The following is a 17,417-nucleotide window of genomic DNA, read 5'->3' as shown; positions in this document are numbered from 1 at the left end:
AACCTTCTGTCAGTTTCTGGAACACGTTAGTTGCTACTTAATGGTAGCAAGCATGGGCCCCAAAAGCTAAAAAAATATCTTCTTTTCGGCAAATTCATTTTCCTTTCAGTTTGAAAAGTGGTCAAACTTTTGCACGTGAGTAAATATGGTGTATTTTATTTTAGCTTCCACTGATCATGGTGCTAACAGCTTCTTACAGAAGCAGTATGGGATCGGGCGTTGATAGATGAAATATAATGGATTCGGATATCTACTGCTTTCTGTATAGAGTTGGGAAAAGTTATGTCCCGAAAAATATTGACGGTATTCTACATTAATAGTGCACTGCTCAGGAACTGTGTAATGGAATATAACATCTAGAATACCATATATTATTTCAAATTCACTTTAAAATTCTTCAGTTCCTCGGAAATGTTTACTTTTGTCAGGAAATTTTCTTGGGTATGCCCTTCACTGGAATATCCTTTCACTCGTGTTTCCTAGGAAAATTCTAGCTTTTTTGCAAAACTGAAAGAATCACAAATCATATTCATACAACAAGGGAAAAATCTTCTGAATTCTTGGAAATTTATGAAAAGGAATTCAGACAATGGTAACCATTTCCTTCCACATATTTTGCAGTAGATCATAAATATGGAAACAGAGTGTACTGAAGGTGTATTAAGGGCTGTAAATGAATATTTTAGTATATTTCATTTTATGAGCCATTTTTTTTAAATTCTTTTCTTTTTCCGTTTTTCGGTTTCCATTTATTCTTTTTTTATGGGGGGGGGGAGGCTAGACATCCGTATGAACACAGTTCTAATTAAACACGATCCACATGCATATAGTTGCTTTGAGGGGAGAAGGAAATGGAAAATTTTCTTAGAAGAAATTAGTAATGTTGTAATAATAAATAAATGCATGTAATTATTCAAAATTCATAATTATAAACTAATTCCCAATTACATCTATCTATTAAATTCTTCGCATATGTATTAATAGATAGATGATATAGATATAGATAATATATAGACAGAGACAGGTAGACCGATATCTACACTGTAGTTACGAATTTTCCAAGTTATTAATTCAGTTATTTTTAATTTGTCTCCTGTTTGAAATTTTGCTACACTTGGTTGATATTAATTCTATATATTTCCTCTCTTTCTTATATAAATATATGCAAGATTTCTTATATAAATATATACAGAGATTTTTCATAATCCTTCAAAAATTCCTTACCCACACTTAGGAAGCCGCTACGTTTTATAAGAAATCAAAAATGGCACTCCAGCGAATAACAAATTATTTATAGATTACAGTATGTTCAGTGTAATCTAACAATTATATAAGCTAGAAAACAGAACAAAAGAACCATGTGATTAGTTTTTTTTGGGGGGGGGAAGGATATTCACATGATTTAGAAACATAGACACTATGGAAAGTCTGAACTTATGCCTCTATTAGAAATAAAATCTAATAACTGATGTTGCGGGATTTCCCCCTGTGGACGAAAATTTATTCCTGTGCCTTATATCTACAAATAGAATTTTGCACAAAACGTGGTGAAAATTCAGAACAAAACTTAAAATAATAACGCCAACCATTAACTTTCTTCCACCTGAACAGTTATGAAAATTATCCAAAGAATCGTGATTTCTTGCAATCGTTTCATTTTCAAGACGTCCTCGATAAAAAGCACCGAGAAATACAGTAAAGAAGCAGATACGGAAAATATTCCGTTATGATTGTTGCCCAATGAAGCAGTAAGCTGTACCGCTAGGAGAAATAAAAGATCTAGTAATTACGCGAACGAATTGAGTAGTTTGAGGAATTATTAAACACCGTGAAATAATGAAAAAAACGGTATTTGCGGCAAGGTTTCTCACTTACGAATTGCTTAATTTGTAGTTTTGTTGTCATTACCGTAATTACGGTTTGCGTTTTCAAGGATTTTATTAATCACAGATTCTTTTCCTCGAAAATTAAAGACAAAATATTTTTTTTAATGTAATAAAAATATAGGTGTGTTTTCTATATTCAGTGCAATTTCATTACAATACGGTGCTGGATTAATAAGCATTAACTAAGATGAAATGTTCCTAATTATCTAATTATACCTACTTATTCTTCCGTTACTCTGCCAAATATTCTTTTTAACGCTAGATAAAATGTCTAACTAAGTCACAAAGACAAAATATTTAACATGAGTAAGAAGTTAATTTAAAACTATATCTTGTAGAAGAACTAAACATTAACAAATACTGCTATTTCGGACTCCCTGTACCTCAAAGGTTTTAAAAAATACAATACTCAAGTTAAATATCACTACTAATAAATCAACTACAGCTGACGGAGACTCCAACTCAGTGAATTAATATGTATAAAAATTAACTCATCAGATATACAAATAGTCTAATAGAACATCTCAGGCTAAAGAGCTTAACTGCTGTCACAGCACTTTCTCAAACTATAAATTCCCCCGCTATTTAAGCTGTCTAATCTTCATTCTAGTGACGACTCACGAAAGAAATGGATAATTAAGAAAAGAATTAACACAAAATAACATCAATTGTCATACCAGTTAACATAACATAAACAAATAATTTCATAAAATTCAAAAACCTCACTACTTTCAACATAACGTTGCTACTTTCAACATAAACCGTCCGTTCATTACCTGTCGAATGGCATAGGTGGTAGGAGATGACCAAAAATGCATTTCGACTCAATTAAATTGCAAGGAATACTTGCAAAGCATTATAAGTTGATTTTTATAGTGGCTGCAATAAGCCTGATTAAGGTAGTCACTAACAGCTCTTGATGTCTTTTTCTGAAGTCACTACAGACTTTATTATAATTATTGACAAAGCAATGCAATGAATGTATACATTTTTTCTTTCTTTTGACCACACTGCTCGTATATGCATTTCAGGAGTTTATGTTATTATAATTGCGCTGCCTGATCTTCCTTTATCAAGTTTTTTGATTTATGATTACCTGTTTGCTGAATCCAGTCATGATATTAAGCTATCCTGTTATTCGTCTAACTACTAATTGAAAGTAATCGGCGTATTTTCCAAATACTTGCCTGAGGCTGGCAGGAAAGTAGATTACTTCCTTCCTTTGGTACACGTTAAGCTGGCAGCCTTACAAGCGATAGCTATCAGTGACATATTATTATTACCACCACCATTATTTTGAATCCAGAACTTGAAAATATCAACAAAATCACTGGTAATATACCTTGATGAACTTGATTCTCTGCATTGAGTGCATACTGGTTGCTTAGGATGCATGTGTAGAGAGAGACCTTAAGCTTATAAGGTTTAACTTGTTTTACTATTGTAAAATGCTACCAAACCATATATAGGCCTAAAGTACATTGTTGCTTACTTTAAGAGCAAAAGTACAGAAATTTTCAAAGGATGTACACCCTTTTATTTTAAACTTAATAAAAGGAACAGAAGGCACTCCTGATGCTTACTACGTCCGCCAGCAATTATGGCGAGAAAATTCAAAGTAGAAATTCAAAAGTAAATCTAATTTAAATACTAATTGTCAAAGGTTACACAGAGTAATTTAGTGGCGAAATCAGTTCTGAATTCACCGGCGGGAACTTAAACTATCACCAAGTAGCAAGGCCGAAGACAGGAGCAATAGCAAACTCATTACCACATTCAGTTATGGCTAGCAGTGAATTAAGAATGGGTTAAAAGTAGAGCAATGATTTCAACACTAGTAAAAAGAGTGAAATTTAGAAATTTTAGATTCTATTTAAATGAATGTAAGAAGCATCACTTAACTGAATCTAAACAAGGACTTGCCATAGTAACAAATATAGGCAATTAGGCGTCAATAGTACAATTCGAGATGTCAATAAAATCTTTGAATTCAATCAATAATGTGAATACAATTTAAAATCTTCCGTTTAAAGAAAGATTTTCTGGTCAAAGCTGTTCTTCGTATGTTACCAATGGAGAAGAAAATAGAGAGATTCTGGAAGAATTAAATACTTCTTAATTTTTTCATAAGGAAGGTGAAAAATTCTCTCACAAGCAAGATAAACATGTTTTAAAACTTCTCGTTTCCTATCTGGATGGTGAATAAAAAGCTGAAGGTAAGAAAAGCTACCAAATTAATAATATGGCACACCTTACGTTATAATGCACTCTAGAGAAGTTTATAAGTTCTAGCTCAAAATAGTAAGATAGCATTAGCTTTTAATAGTACTTTAATTTTGAGATTTATTATTCCTCATACTCACTAAAAATAGCAAACAGTTTTCACATGATATTCAGAAGAAAATTTATATTGTGTTCAAAGAAATTTGAAATTGCACTGCCGGTGAAAGATTTATGGTTTTCGAAAAGAATATGCGTCGTTGTAAAGGCATGAAAAAAGTTATTTTAGAGTAAAATCAATCTAGAGGGCCTAAAAAGGGGGGGTTTCTGCAACTGACACTATTATTTTATCGTATATAAAGGAATTTTGTGGTAAGTATTTACCAGTGCCAACTAAAGGAAAAAAGTGTGCTAAAAATAGAGTCGTCATGGTTTAAAGTAAATCTTTGATAATTTAAAAATTTGATGAAATGTAAAGGGCATTACGAAAAGCAAGGACAACATTAACTCAAAAATTACGTACTGATTCTGAGAATAAGTATCATGTAATAGAGTAAAAATATATTTAAAACGTTGGATGAAGCGGCAGTCTTCTTAATGTACCAATTAATGATACAGTAAATAATAAAGAAGAAACAAATTAAAATTTTAAATATTAGATATGAAAATAAATTAATTACTGTAATACTGTCTGTAATTGCGGATAGAAATAATTTGTTACCTGTTATTATTTTAAACAGAAAATATGTATGCAAGAAAAATTTCTCTAATGTGTTAAAATCTGAGCACAAAAGACCGCATGGAGGACAATAGAGCTTATATAAGATTGCGTAAACATTTTGAGGAGAAGAGACTAAAGTTCTTAAAAAAAAGGCATGTTAATAACGGATGTTTTACAGGGAAATTTTAACTGATGACATTAAAGTAAAATCAAAATATTCTGATCTGGTTATATCATAATATCACCATGCATAACTAATCGACTTTAACCACTTGATGTGTTTGTTAACCCTTTAAAAATAGAATTAGGACCTTGTGATAAGGTCATATAAAGAAGAAGAGACTGAAGCTTAATATGGATAAGGATGTCTCATGAGCATAAGCTGAAAATTATTATTTTTTAACTTACAAAATACGTTTTCAATAGTTGTTAAAATAGTCTTTATTAAAATAATTAAATCGTTGGCAATGTTAATAACACAAGCTCGAGAGCCAAGAATTGCTCTCGCACGTAAAATGTATAGAATTTGATTTTAAGGAAAAAATTTTGTTTTTCTCTTCTGAATTGTATGTAGCCATTTTTTTTGGGGGGCGTTGAATAAAATTTTCATGTGGTGTTCCGTCATTAGCGTTTTCATTGGAGTTCAACATCACACCGTTGAAGCATTAACAGTACACCACAGCAGTAAATATTAAAAATTGGTGGCAGCTTTTAGGGATTGTTCCTGAGAGTAAATTTAGGAACGGACTCTTTCGCCTGTGAACTTGAGTTTTATGTGAGCAGTCAAAACTTTCTTCTCTTCAAGAACGATCTAATTTTGTGTGCAAGGACAGTTCGCGTGGTGAAGCCTCTTCAGTGACAAGTGACAGTGTGTCAGAAGGGAACGCCGGAGGAAGCGTGATCTAGTGCCGCAAAATAGGGAAATTTCCCGGAAGAATATCCAAGTAGTGCCAGGAGAGTCAATCGAAAGCGTCTTCAAAATCTGGGAGTACCATTTCTGTGATTTTGGAGAAGTTATGCCAGTTATTCGAGACTAGGTTTATTTTGGATATAGCTCTGTTTTGGGGAATCAAAAGTTTTCTTGTGGTTATTGAAAGTTAGTCTTGTGGTTACCTTTGCTAATTGGAATTTAACTGTTTAAATTGTATGAAGTATTGTAACGGTATGCTTTAGAAAAATTTAGTTTTTAAATCAGTCCAGAGTTAGAGGACAATATTTATATAGTTGATATAGAGCAGGAAAAGGTTGCCTGTTAATTAGCATTTTTTATATACGCTTTGTATATAGGCATAGGTATTATCATTAAGTGTGGTAAGGCAATTTGTGTTCAGAATTGTTAGGTAATTATTCAGTTTTGGAGAGATAGACCTGTTGTTGTTTTTGTGTTATTGTATTTCGGGGTAGGTTATTTTTCTTTAATTTTCCATAATGGGTGAGTTTATGAGGAAATTTACTAAAGCTCTGCTATTGGAGTTAGCGGAGGAGTTTGAAACAAATGTGTCTCAGGCAAATAGAGTAAGAGAAATTAGGCAGGTTATTCTAAATGCCGAGGACTACGAAGAAGAAGCTGCGAAAGAATACGCGGCAAGAATTTGGGTTGCGGCTGAGCAGAGAAAAGCAGAAGAAATAGCCGAACAAGAGAGAGCAGAACGGTAATGTGAACAAGAGAGAGAGCTGAGCGGGAACGTGAACAAGAGAGAGCGGAACGGGATTGGAAAGGTTAAAACTGATGAATGTGGTTCAGACTAATAGCCTAGCTTCCACGGTTTCGAAAGTTGAACAATCTAGAGAAAAAAAGGTTAATTTGAAAGATCTAGTACCGCGTTTTGAACCGAGTAATATAGATATTTCATTATTCTTTATGCTATTTGAAAAACAAGCTCAAAAAGAGAACGTTAATGAGATTAATTGGGTCTCGCAATGAATTCCTTTATTACCTCACGATGTAGCCCAGTTAATAGTGAAAGAGCCAACGGATAAAGGGGATAATTATCAGCATGTTAAGAAATTACTCATGCAGAGATTCAAGCTTAGTTCTTGGGCACTAAAAACAAAATCTGAAGAACATTATAGAAAAAACGGAATGTTATGGGTGGATTTAGTGTATGAATTGAGAGTGTATTTAGAGAATTGGTTGGATTCAGTAGAAGTTCAAGATTTTGAAAGTCTTAAGAAACTTATGCTCACTGAGCAAATTAGACGGCGAGTCCATCTAGAAATAAGAAAGCACTACTTAGACAATTGGGAAGAATTTAAAACAGCTTCCATTTTAGCAGAGAAATGCGACAAGTATGAGGCTTTGCGAAGAGATACGAGGAAGTTAGAACAGAGAGCGGGGTTAAAGAAAGCATTTGAGAAAGATAGAGAGCGGTATATAAATTCTAACTGTAGTTATAATCAGAAAAGTAGTGGTCATCAAAGAATTAAATCAGAGGAGCATAGAAAAGTGGAGGCTCCTTAAAAAAAGCAAGTTTTCAATGAAGCAGGTTTCGAGAAACAGCGGAAAATAAGGTGTTACCAATGTGGAAAGGACGGACATATCCGACCTAACTGTCCATCGTTGGAAACGAATAAGGCTAATCTGGTGAATAATCTAGGAACGGAGAATTTAGGAAAATGTTTTGAGCCGTATTTCAAGAAAGCAGTAATTAATGGGATAGAGAGAGAATATCTGAGATACTGGAGCTGGTATAGATCTGTGTAATAGTACTTGGATTAATACTAGTGACTTATTAGGGGAAACTGTATGGGTGAAACAGCCTTTGGACACAGAATGTAAATGTTTACCTTTGGCGAAAGTTTCCATTGAAGGTGTTTTTGTTGTGGTCACCACAAAGGCAGCGGTTACTCCGGTAGAGTTAGATAAAGAGTACTATTTGTTAGGGAATAAAACTGCACAGTTGATTGAGAAAATTAGGGAACGACCGGTTATCTTGAATGCTGTGGAGACTCGTAGTCAAGCGCATGCGCGCAGGAGTTTAGAGAGAGCGAGTGCAAAAGACTTAGATTCCAGATCGGAAGAAAAGAAAGAGATAGAAAGTGAAAGGGCCGTCAATAATGAGCATTCGGAAGAAAGGAAGTTAACCAGTAATACGGAGGAGGCAATTAAAATTGCAGACATCAGTTTAGAAGAAAGGTCTGTCCTTGCGGATGTTTCGCCAGCAGAATTCTTGGAAGCACAAAAAACTTGCGCTAGTTTAGCGACCTTGTGGAAGAAAGGGGAAAGTGAAAATGAAAAAGACTTTATAATAGTCAAGGAAAGACTATTCAGAGTGGCAGGTTCTAAAAAAGTGGAATATAAGCGTCAGCTGTGTGTGCCTCCCGTTTTTAGGAAAGGGATCTTGAAGTTGTACCACGAGGAAATCTCTGGTCATTTAGGGGTAACAAAAACCAAGGATAGAGTTTTGACATACTATTTCTGGCCTAATTGCTACCAGGAAATTGAAGAATTTGTGAGGACGTGCGATATTTTTCAGCGTGTAGGTCACAATAATGATAAAAAGAAAGCCGCTATGAAGATTGTGCCTGTTATATCAGAAGTGTTTAGCAGTTTAAATATTGATGCAGCAGGACATCCCTAGTTCGCGTGAAAATAAATACTTAATTACGTCTATTTGTGTTGCTTCCTAATATCCAGATGCCATTCCTGTACAGAATTTAAACTCTAAATGTGTGATTCAAGCATTGATACAAATCTTTTCTAGATCAGGTTACCCTAAGGAAGTTCAGTGTGATTTGTGTAGATCGTTTACCAGTGAACTTACATCTGAGTTTTTTAGCAAGTTCAGAATTAAGGTGTATCATTCTTCTGTGTGTCACCCTCAAAGCAATTCTGTTGAAAGGTTGCATTCCACCTTGAAAAGGGTATTGAAGACTTTGTGCTTGGAAAGCGGGAAGGACTGGGAAGAATGTTTGCCATGTGCTTTGTTCGCCCTCAGAACTGTTAGCCATGAAAGCACAGGTTTTAGTCCCTGCGAGTTAGTACATGGAAAAAATGTGAGAATGCTTCAAACGATTGTGTATGAAAACTGGCTAGAGGAAGAAAGTTCAGACACCACTGTGGTCGAGTAGGTTCTAGACTTAATAGACAGATTAAAGAAGTGTCAGGAGCTGGCTGTAGAAAGAGGATGAAAGAGTGTCAGAGTAAAAGGAAACTCTGGTATGATCTCAACGCGGTTACGAGAAGGCTTAAGGTCGGAGATCTCGTGCTTGTTTTAGCCACGTCTAAACCACACAAAATGGCTCTGAACTGGATAGAGCCAGGTAAAGTAACTAGTGTGATTTCCGAAACCAATTATACGGTAGAGATTCCGGGTAAGCGTATTAGTGACACCATTTATCACGTAAATTTGATGAAACCTTATTATCAGAGCTCCGAGTTTGTGAATCTTGTGATGGAGGAGGTCATGGAAGATATTGAGGGAGAAGTGGATATTCCTTATCCCTTGGCTGATCCAACTCAGGTAGATTTTTGGAAAATAGTTGGAGATAGTAAGCTAGAAGAAAGAGCTTCGGCAGAGGAAATTCCAAGAAGTTATAAGGAAGTATGGAACGGTGTTTTCCTCCGACCCTGGCTGTACGTTTTTGGTCGAAATGGGTATTAAATTGTTGGATGAGACTCCGGTTAGAGTCAGGCCTCACCGAATGTCGGCGAGACAAACCGACATCCTAAAAGAGGAAATTAGGCGGTTGCTTGCGTTAGGAGTCATAGAAGTCGGGCAATCTGATTATGCTTCGCCTATGATCTTAGAAGAGGTCCCAGGTAAAGATCCCCGTCCTTGTATAGACTACAGAAAATTAAATTAAAAAACTATGACCGAATTTTTCCCTCTTCCCAATATTGAAGAAGTGGTAGAAAAAGTCAGCGCAGCTCCATTTATCACAATCATGGATCTAACCAAAGGATACTTCCAGATACCACTCACAGAGCGTGCACGGATGTATGCCGCATTTGTGACGCCTTTTGGATCTTTCATCCCGAAGAACATGGGCTTTTAAATGCGCCTTTCTATTTTTGTAAATTGATCTCTCAAGTTTTAGGAGGGCTGGACAATTTTGTTCTACCGTATATTGATGACATCGCAGTCTTTTCGCCGACCTGGGACAGGCATATGAAGGATTTGGATGTCGTTTTAGGTCGCCTTCAGGAGGCTAAATTGACCGTTAAGCCCTCGAAATGCAAATTCGCACAAGACCATGTGAAATTTCTAGGTCATGAAGTAGAATCTGGGAAAAGGTCGCCTAGTGAGGCCAAGATTCAAGCAATCAGAGATTTTCCGATCCCCACTACTAAAACACAGATACGTAGCTACCTTGGTACTGTGGGCTATTATGCAAGGTACATAAAAGACTATGCCCGTATTGCGGCACCTTTGACAGACGCTTTGAAGGGGAAAAGCAAAAAAGGAAAAGTGATTTGGACAAAAGAGTGCGACGAGGCTTTCAATAAACTGAAGACCAAACTAGTAAAAAGTCCGGTTTTATTTGCACCAGATTATTCTAAAGAATTTATTGTGCAGACAGATGCCAGCTTATATGGTGCGGATATTGTGTTTTCTCAAATTCAGGATGGGGAGAAATAGCCTATACTGTATCTTAGCAAAACGTTTACTCAAGCGAAATTATAGCACCATTGAAAGAGAACTAGCGGCCATTATTTATGGACTGAAGAAACTAAGTCATTACTTAGACGGACAAAAATTCAAGATCCAGGCGAATCATAATCCGTTGACTTTTTTAAACAAAATGATGGGATCAAATTCTCGTTTGACTCGCTGGGCATTGTGTCTCCAACAGTACAACTTTGAAATTGTTCATAGGCCAGGCAAATTACACGGTAATGCAGATGGCTTGAGTCGTGCCCTAGTCTAGTGGCTGAATATCACTAGTGGATACAAAGTAAGGTAAAAAGTAATGAAAATGGATGAAAATGATTTTTGTAGAGTTTTGGAATTATATTTGTGTAGATTAAAAATTGTTTGCATTGTATGTTTCATTTTCAAAAAAATTGTTAGAATTAAATATTAAGTGTTAGCATTGTGTAAAATTTGAGGAATATGCTTTGTATAAGGCAGACATTAGGAGTAGTTTAAATTATTTTTGTTGTATTTATGCGGTTATGTTATCAAGAAATAAGTGCATGGTAATGTAACTGGCTTCTCTATTATCACTTAAATGGTTACCACTTGTGTTTTGAAAGCAGTGAAATGTATTTAGAATTTTTCCTTCCATAGTCAAGAAAAATTTCTTTATGAGGTGAGGAGTTGTGATAAAGTCACATAAAAGAAGAAGAGACTGAAGATTAATATGGACAAGGATGTCTCGTGAGCATAAGCTGAAAATTATTAATTTTAACTTACAAAATACGTTTTCAATAGTTGTTAAAATAGTCTTTATTAAAATAATTAAATCGTTGGTAATGTTAATAACGCAAGCTCAAGAGCCACGAATTGCTCTCGCACGTAAAATGCATACACTGACTACCAATAAGTATTTGTACACCTATGCAAATGACGATATCTGAGGTCCTAAGGTACGTCACGGTCTCTGCCTGTATATATCGTGTAGGAAACAGCATCGGCTTTAGTCGCATGCAAGATGCCTCGCAGTTAGAAGCTCTCTGATTTCGAGAAAGGTATAATTATCGGGTATCATAAATGTGGCCGATCCTTAAGGAACATATCTAGCGATCTGAATTAGCCAAAATCGGCAGTGGCCTATGTGATTAAGAACTGGAAGGTGAGCGGTGATTGTCGGAATGTGCCCCGAGTCGGCAGACCAACGAAACTGGGAGATAGAGACCGACGAGTGCTGTCCAGAGAAACTCGGAAGAACCGCACCCAACCGATGGCCCTCATCCGCGAGGAGTTTCAACAGGCATCCGGGAGTGTTGTTTCAATGAATACCATCCGTAACGAAGCACATCTGCTTGGTTTTATGGTCGTGCTGCTGCCCATAAGCCTTTAATCACAAGGTCCAACTGCGCTGCTCGGTTAATGTGGTGCAAAGCACATCGAAATTGGACCGTTGATCAGTGGAAACGGGTTCTTTGGAGTGACGAATCAAGGTTCACCCTTTACCGTTCGGATGGCAGGGTCTGGGTCTGGCGTCTACCTGGAGAACATCTCCTGCCAGAATGCATTGTGCCAACAGTCAAGTTCGGCGGAGGTGGAATTATGGTCTGGGGGTGTTTCTCCTGGTATGGGTTAGGACCCTTGGTCCCCATTCATGGTAAGCTCAACTCCGATGCCTACTGCATTAGTTTAGGTGACAGTGTGCTTCCTATGTTGTGGCAGTTTTACGGGTTGGACCCCTGTTACTTTCAGGACGTCAGTTAGTTTAGTTAAAAGTCAGTTTAGTTAATGCCAGTTGTCATGTTTCGACGTTAATCAAAGCTTGGTATGGTTCCAATGGAGTTCAACGAATGGATTGGCCTGCCCAGAGTCCATACCTGAACCCTATCGAGAACCTCTGGGACGAGTTGCACCGCCGAATTCAGGGGTGCACTAGCCATGCAAAATCGGTGAAGGAACTTCTATGTCTTCTCCAAGCCGAGTGGAAGAAAATACCCCTAGATGTCATACAAAGTCTTGTGGAAAGTATGCCCCGGAGTGTCCAAGCTGTAATTACCTCTCGTGGAGGCTCTACCAACTATTGATTTTGAATAAAGTTAGTTTTTCTTTTCTATCACAGGTGTCCAAATACTTATTGGTAGTCAGTGTAGAATTTGATTTTAAGGAAAAGATTTAGGTTTTTCTCTTCTGAATTGTATGTAGCCATTTTTTTGGGGGCGTTCAATAAAATTTTCATGTGGTGTTCCGTCATTAGCGTTTTCATTGGAGTTCAACATCACACCGTTGAAGCATTAACACTACACCACAACCTGTTATGAAGCATGATCAATTCAAGAATATCACCAACTGGTAAAATAAAACGAGAGTCGCATTCTGTAATACCACAGTGTGTTTTGCAGTTTTGGAAAGATATCCCTGAAGAAATCAAAAAATGTTTTTATTAAGCTTTTATTTAGTTTGATTATGATGTTTCACTGAGAATGGAATTTTGTCATCGATTTTTAACGTACTTCCTGATAAGCTTGTAAGGATCCTAAGTTTTACTAACGTTTATTTTATTTTAAATCTTTACTATCACTTTTTATTTTCTACTTCCGGCCAGAATTAAAACCTTTTAACTTATTTATGCAAATTTGTCTTGCTAACGCCAAGTACTTAAGTTGTGGCTTTTTGCCAAGCAAGAGAGAGGAAGGAATTATTAGAAGCAGGCCGCTTGCCATAGTAGTTTTACTCGGTTGCTGGTTGCCTTCAAGGCCAGAGGTTTAATCCTCGTGATAATTTTAAACGTATCGTAGTTTTAGCAGCTCTCTGTACTACATACGGCTTCTTGTTAATTTACGGCCAATCTTGGAGTTAGGCACTTGTTTATTAAACCAAAGTTAGTTTAGTTAGAGTTTAGTTAATATTTTTATATTCTTACGTTCAGACCACAAGTGGTTGGTCTCCGTATTCCGAAGTTCCGGAAATCATTGTAAAGAGAGAAAAATAAAGGGTATCGTATACCCTTCCTGTGTGTATTGTCTACTTCACAATTTATTGAACATAGCGTCAGAAAGCTCCCTGTTCCGAATCAGGACAGTTAATGTTTCCAAAGCAAGTAAAGAGGAACACAAATCCTGATAGTGGCACCCGACGAAGAAGAATAACCATGGCCGAGTTTCAAGAAGAACCTGTGGTGCCTGCAGAAGGGGATCAGAATCCAGAAATGCCAGCTGCCGCCGTGGAAGGATTTGGTTACATCGTACAGACCATGCGCGCATCGATGAAACCAGAAGCAACATGTAATGGAAACTCACCGGTAACCAGTTTTTTGGAAAAATTGGATGACCACTTCATGCTGTATCCAGTGCATGATTTCCAGAAAGTCACCTTAGCTACCAGTGCTTTGAGGGGCCAAGCGCTTAATTGGTTCAAATGTACAGGCAGAAGCCTCTTGGGTCAAGCGGGAAGTCCCACCTATACTTACGAAAATTTTAACACTGCCTTAGTAAAAGCCTTTCCTGTCGTAAGTGATCGTGCAAGATTATAAACGGAACTCTTCAGCATATATCAGCAACGAATCGAAAATCTTTCCACCTTTATTTTAAGAAAAATTCACGTCTTTAAACTCTTGTATAGAAACCGTCCGGATCCTGAGATAATCCAAGTGATTTTGCCGAGGTTACTTCCCCAAGTACAAGACTTTATTGAATTAAGGAATCCGACTACACTGGAAAAGTTATTTGAGCTAGCAATCCAGTTTGAAACTAGAAGAACGGCGGACATTGAAAGAAGACGCCAGTATGAGCAACGAAGCCAATTTGGTGCGCCAAGACCACAGCAAAGTCAAGAACACGGCTACGGAAGCAAAGCGAATCAGTGGGCAAGGAAACCCGAGCATCCAAAAACAACCGGCGAACGTCGACAGTGCAATAGTAAGCCAGAAAAAAAGTCTGAAGGCCAGCGGAAAAAGAAGGAAGGCATGGAAAAGAAGAAACAAAATTTAAACTAAAACGGATTTCTGCTGACGGGAGGGTGCGGAAATCCGAAGGCCAAGAAACCCCTCTTCCTTCAAGTTAAATACAGTTTCTAGTGAAAAATTTGACTCTTCCAAAGATTGAAGTTTTGGTGAATAACATCCCAGCCACCGCACTCCTAGATACAGGCGCGTAGTGTTCCTGTGTGGCAGAAGAGTTTTTTAGGAAGTATTTCCGTAGACACCGCATATATAATTCGGATAATACGACAGTGTTAGCTGCACAGGGAAAAAGATGCAAATGCATAGGTAAAATACCCTTATACATTCGTATCAAGGACGAACAAGTAAAGATCATGTTTTTTATCGTAAAAAATTTACAAGCACATGTCATTTTAGGGATAGATTTTCTTTCAGAGGCGGAAGCAACGCTGGATTTTAACGAAGCGTCCCTTAAGCTGACGATGAAACCAGTTTGACAAGAAAAAACAGAACCACCGACGTTAAACCTCGACCACCTGCATAAGGAAGAGCAACAAAAAATTCGACAAGTGGTAAGTGAATTTGCTTCGTTATTTAGTGATATTCCCGGATTTACTCAAGTTACTAACCATAGTATCGACACCGTAGATTCACTGCCAGTTCGCCACAAACCATATCGATATGATAAGAATAAAGAAAAAATTATAGAGTGGCACATTCGAGATATGTTACGTAAAAAGATCATAACGCCCATCTCAAGTAGTTATGCTAGCCCAGTTGTGTTATGTAAGAAAAATAATGTCTATCCGGTAACACATCCGAAAAGGTGGCGTTTTGCAATTGACTATCGTAAATTCAACTCCATGACTAAATATCCGGTATATCCGTTACCTATTATCGAAGAAATTCTAAGGAACATAACTTCTACCAAATATATGACTACGTTAGAATTAACGTCTGGTTATTTTTAAATAGGGGTTAAACCGGAAGATCTGCCTAAGACTGCTTTTATAACCAAGTCTGGCACTTATGCATTCTTGCGTATGCCGTTTGGCCTTTCAGGAGCACCGGCAACATTTCAACGATGTATGGACATTGTGCTAAGGCCTGTTCTTGGAAAGACCACATTTATCTATTTAGACGATATCATTATTACTAGTGATAATCTGGACCAACATGTACAGGATTTAAGACAGGTGTTTTCATTATTAAATGAAGCCGGTCTAAAAGTTAATGTCGAAAAGTGCAAATTTGCAGCCCCTGAATTAAAATACTTAGGTTACAAAATATCTCAGAAAGGAATCAAGACAGACGAATCAAAAATAATCGCTGTGCAAAAGTATCCGCCGCCAAATACGGCGAAGAAGCTCTCTTTTTTTCTAGGACTTTGTTCATATTATACGTCCTTTATAAAAGATTTTGCAGCTATTGCTAAATCATTGTTAAAATTAAAAAGGTTTTCCTTTTTAAAAGGCAAGATTCTCGTGGACGGCCGAAGCCAATAGTGCTTTCGAAAAATTAAAGCAAGCATTAACGCAAGCCCCTGTTTTGAAATTTCCTGAGAACGATGAGAATTTAGAAATTTCAGCGGATGCTCCGGATTATGCGGTGGGAGCGGTACTTTCGCAAAATCAGCAGCCCGTGGCATTTTTTAGTCGAACTTTAAATCAAACACAAAGAAATTATGCACTTGCAGTTCTGTTAGCAGTGCAAAAGTTCCGAGTCTATTTTGGAAGGGCGCCAATAACACTGTATTCAGATCATGCGGCGGTAACTAGATTGTACTCAGGGAAAAACTTATCCCCAAGGTTAATAAGATGGACACTCAAGTTACAAGAGTATAATTTGGTAATTAAGCAGACCCCCGGAAAGGAAAATATCGTAGCAGATGCCCTATCCAGAATAAAAATAGATGAAAAAGGTAATACTGTAAAGGTGGCAATGCTCACAGCATGTACGATACATTCCCGAGAAACTGTAATAACCGAACTGGGTAAGGATCCTAAATTTAAAAACATTTATTAGTATTTAAAGGATCCTGAAAATTTTAGCCACCAAGATATTGTGGCGATAAGAAATAGGGCGGCCCATTACGAACTAATAGATGGTCTATTATTTTATACAAAAACTACGAATTCCAACAATGAATTTCGACCTGTTATCCCAGCTAGTCTTAGATTAAATATACTGCAGGAGTTACACGACTCCCCATTAGCTTCTCATGCTGGTTTTCGAAAAACCATCCAACGCGTACGCGAAGCAGTTTATTTTCCTGAGCTGCAAAAGTTAACAAGGGCGTATGTCCAGTCCTGCCCAACATGTCAAGCAGTTAATTATATTAATTTCCGCCCGGCCGGGTTTCTAAATAGCATTAAATCTGAATTTTCAAATGAAATAATTGGCATCGATTTATTGGGCCCTTTCCCAAAAAGTCAGTTAAATAAAAGTCAGTATCTCCTTGTTATGGTTGATCATTTTAGTAAGTGGACCGAAATTGTTCCCTTAAAACGAGCCTCCGCGAAATTAGTTACTGATTCTATTTTAAATAAATATATTTTAAAATACGGGGCGCCCCTAAAAGTTATATCGGATAATGGTCCTCAATTTGTAAGTAATATATTTGAAGACATGTGCCAAAAACTGGGCATACGTCATTTAAAAATGGTCCCGTATCGGCCGCAATCAAATATAGCGGAACGGGTCAATAGAAATATAGTGAAAATTATCCGTAGTTATGTTTAAAATTTTCATAAAAGCTGGGATAAATATGTCAATGAATTAGCTGTCGCCATTAGGACCGCAAAACATGATACGACGGGCAAAACTCCTGCTGAGTTATTTTTAGGCAGAAAGATTATAACGCCATTAGACAAATTATTTTATGTTCAACAAAGAGCCCCAGAATTTAAAATGGGCGATATAGAAAAATTAATTAAGGAAGCAAAGAAGAATACGGAAGTAGCACAAAGAAAACAGAAGCTCTATTATGATTTGAAACGACGGGGAGTAACTTATAAAGTAGGAGATGAAGTGTTAAAAGTTAAGCATTCACTTTCTTCAGCACCAGAAGATAAAACTGC

This window comes from Stegodyphus dumicola, chromosome 7, assembly GCF_044657685.1.
Source record: "Stegodyphus dumicola isolate Sdum_Otavi_A_Nest chromosome 7, ASM4465768v1".
In the NCBI taxonomy this organism is placed as follows: Eukaryota; Metazoa; Arthropoda; class Arachnida; order Araneae; family Eresidae; genus Stegodyphus; species Stegodyphus dumicola.
Note: the sequence above shows the minus strand (reverse complement) of the source record.